Source organism: Apodemus sylvaticus, chromosome 6 (assembly GCF_947179515.1).
Source record: "Apodemus sylvaticus chromosome 6, mApoSyl1.1, whole genome shotgun sequence".
Taxonomy (NCBI): Eukaryota; Metazoa; Chordata; class Mammalia; order Rodentia; family Muridae; genus Apodemus; species Apodemus sylvaticus.
In genome coordinates, this window is record NC_067477.1 from 51,646,932 (window position 1) to 51,651,044 (window position 4,113).

A 4,113-nucleotide genomic window follows, 5' to 3' on the forward strand; every position below is an offset into this window, starting at 1 on the left:
CGTAGTTGAATGTCTGGCTTACATTCATGGACATGAGAAGACAACAACGTGGAATGTAGTCTTTACTACTAATGCCTACTTCAAAATGAAGTCCCTTTAGTTTTGTGACTGGCCCTGCTGATTGACAGGGGGTCAAGTTTTCCTTGTTCTGTTTCTTTTACTTCCCTGGGATACACTGCCCTGGAAGTCTGTGGTGGCAAACAGTTGCGAATGTGTCCTGCCCTCTGCTGATGGCGTGCCACATGCTTTACCTCAGACGCTATTTCTGGGCTCTGCTATCACTCTGGCTACTCTTCAAAAATGTTTCTATTTATATCAGAACTACATTCCTAAAATAAAGGAATGACATATGACATATTTGACATCACCTACATAGTAAGCAGGAACACATTAATTAATTAGTCAAGTCGGGTTTTAAAGGATATTGATGCAATAGCTTTCACTTAAAATGTTTATTCTTGACCTGAAGTCGGAAGCATGTTTATACAAAAAGAATTTCTGGCCAATTATTTCAGTGAAAAAGTGAAATTTGTATTTTAAAATGTGAACTGTAACTACTATTCTGGTATTTAGGAGTGTGGGAAAAATGGTTCCAAACGAGTCTGGGCTTTTCTTCCCCACAGTTGCCTCCGTCTTGCTGCTCTTTCTCAGCTCTCTTGAGAATGAGCTCTGGATGGCTTCCCTCCCAGTGTGCACTGGGGACATAGAACCACAGCACACACATGAAATAAGCATGTGACCTGTCACACTGAGAGACTTCAGACATTGCGTCCCATATTTTGGGCCTCAAACTGGACTTCACCATACTAAGAAACATTGTATACTTTTAAAGCACAGAGACAACCCTTGTAGCTTGCTGAAACAGATGCTGGTGGACAGAAGGGCCTTCTGAGCCATCCTCAACTCAAATCAGCATCCCATGCAGTAACTTCCTGGTTGGAAATATAAAGGGTTACAGCACAAAGCCAGGCAGAAACAAACAAACAAACAAACAAACCAGGTAGCTAGGTAAGCAGATGACTCAAGACAAAGGGTCAGTCCATGACAGAGGCCACTGGCCCTCCAGATAGGAGTGGATAGAGCTGTCAGTGACCTACTGCTGCCCTCCATGAGGTCTACAAAATGCAAAGCTTGGTCCACCTAAAAGGAATAGGTTTGTGTTTGGCCGCTTTTTGTTTTTGTGTTTTAAGACAGGATCTCAAGTAGCCCTTGCTGCTTCAAACTCTGCTACGTCATGGTGGCCAAGGAGGATGCTGAACTCTTTTTTTTTTTTTTTGGTTTTGGTTTTTTGGGGACAGGGTTTCTCTGTGGATTCCTGGCTGTCCTGGAACTCACTCTTTAGACCAGGCTGGCCTCGAACTCAGAAATCCACCTGCCTCTGCCTTCCAAGTGCTGGGATTACAGCATGTGCCACCACGCCTGGCTGATGCTGAACTCTTAATACTCTGACATCTGCCTAGAAAGTGTTGGGATTACAGGTGTGTCCCACCACACTCAGCCCAAAGTAACAAAACTTATGGTGGTTTAGCTGGAAAATGCTGTTCTTCTAGATAAAGAGAATATGAAGGTTAGTTTTGGCTGCTTTAGATCACCACGATGTAGCAGACACTAAAGTATGTTTCATTTAGCTCTTATGCCTCCCAACAAGCAGGAGAAGCAGAATACCTTGTAACTTAATAATCACTCTTTTTAAAAGGTGAAGTTTCCCAAGGCATAAAGAAGTGCCTACCTGGAAACTAAACCTGGTCAATGGAAGAGGTTAAATTCTCAAAACCTAAAATATGATACCTCACAGTAAAAATGTATTTAAAACATTAAAAAAAAGTTTAAATTTTTCCCTAAATATCTTTTACAAACAAAACCTGTGCAACCTGGAGCACTGATTGACAACTAAGGATTTTGTTTGCCTGTAGCTAGGTTCCCATCACTTGTGATATTAAAGGGTCCAAGAAGAGGATTCCCTGTAGCCAGATTCCCTGCACGGTAACGGCAAAGAAACTAAGCTTACACTAAACACAGGTTAGTCTCTGTTTGATGGGAAGCTATTTTCAGAACTGAAAGGAACTTGCAGATAGTCAAAGCTAACATGTTCATTTTGTACAGGAGAAGCAATAAGATTACTTTACTGCATCAGGGACGACCAATGTGTCAAGGTCTGTGTCTGGTTTTCCTGATTGTATTCTTTCAGCTACACTAAGTTATAAGTTACATCCAGATTCATGAGAGAAAGGGTTTTCTACTTTTTTCTCTAGGGTTTTTTTGTTTGTTTGTTTTGATTTGCTAAAAGCTAATAAATTAATCTTTTAAATTTTCCTTTGTTTTCAAGAAAAGGGGAAAAATGAATGAAATGTGTTTTGATTTCTCTAGAGCATTTGAATTTCACGAGTTTTGCATTTCCTACAAAAGGGGCCAAGCCCAGCAATTTAATTTTCTTAGGCTAAGAGCTTTGATTAAAGCCTTCACCTTGACAAATAATTAGTTTGGGGAATGGGGGAATAGAGATAATTCGGAGATATGATAAACATCCATTCATTTATTCAAAGAGATACTCACTGCATGCCAAATATGGTTGAGACACCATGCGAGGCCCAGGTCAGGCAAACAACATTACAGCATAGTCCGTTCCCTCAAGGGGAGCGTCTCCCTGCCCCAGGTTTCCTCTCTTAGCAAAGGGGCTGTGTATTTATTTATCCTGGCTTCACTTAGATTGGGCAGATGTCTCCCAAGCATGGTACGCAGACTCTATGCAGTATACCATATGTGACAAGATACAAACATTTTTATGAGATAGTAATTCATCATTTGATTGTATGAAAACGTACTTGTATATTCAGTGTGGTTTTGTATTTACTTAAATGCAGAAAAACCCAAGCAGCCCACAAACATATATTAAATAATCCTAAGCGTATAGGCAGAGGCTGCAGTGCAAGCTCTTGCAACCTGCTTTGCCCTGGCTATACGCGCTGTCACGCCTAGGCGAGCTCTCTTTGTTTCATTTGGGCTTTCTTCTTGTGACCGTGGGGGCTGCACTCAGGGCTCCATGCCTCCAAGTCTTCGGCTCTGACATTTCATACATGGATGATACAGATTTTTAAGAATACAGAGGATTGAACACACAGCACAGACTCCAGGTGCTGAATTTCTCTGTCCATCCGACATTCATTTAAAGATATGCGTGTCAAGAAGCTGCCTCTGAAGGCTGTTCTCTGTGTAGAATACGTAACCACTTTGCTGTTAGCTCCAAGCAGTTCAGTTCCCTCTCAGGACCTTGGCTTTTAGCTACGAATGTGAAAATTGATTAGAGTTATCATCCATGCCATTTGATCTAACAAGCTTTCCTTGTAAAAACACAGCATTGCTTTTTATTATAAATCCATGGTTACCTTCTAATTAAGGCAGATAATTACTCACTTTCTCATTTTTTAATTCAAAGATGTGCAGCTGTGTTTGTATTACAAACAGCAAACACATCGGAAGGAATGGTCTGTAACAAGCTGTGGTAGTTACTTGTTTAGCGAGATGGTTGATCTTCGGAGCTGGCATCTGCAGCCTGCCTCACCCGCACATCTGGGGAATAGATGGGCTTCTTGTTGCATCGTGGCTAGCTCACACGCTGACTTCACTGCTTTTGATGTGGGCCCAGACTGTGATGGCCAGATAAGGTATAAAACCTGTAACAGGCTGAGGGCAACTAGTGCCTCAGCTTTTCCAACCAGAAAACCATGGAGGCAGAAAGATAGAGAGACTAGGAATTAGTAGACTCCCTCCCAGCCCAAGCCCCAGTCAACTTTATTTCCTAGATTTAAAACTAAATACATCAGCATTTATAAATTTATCGTGGGGTCTGGAGACATGGTTTGGTGCTGGTCAAGAGTATGTTCTGTTTGGTACTCAACAAAGAATTCACTCAGTGTTCCTCAAATTTATTATGGAGTTCGGGCTGCTCAGCCCATAGGATCCTCTCTTGGAACACAGTTTGGAAGCAGTTTGATCTGTGCCACACTGCTACCTTTACTAACTTCACAATAACAACTGTTTTAGCACAACAACTTAAAGTTTCTCTCCAGTCCTTCCCCTCATTCTTAGGGCCCATGGTTAGCTAGTAGCTTTGTC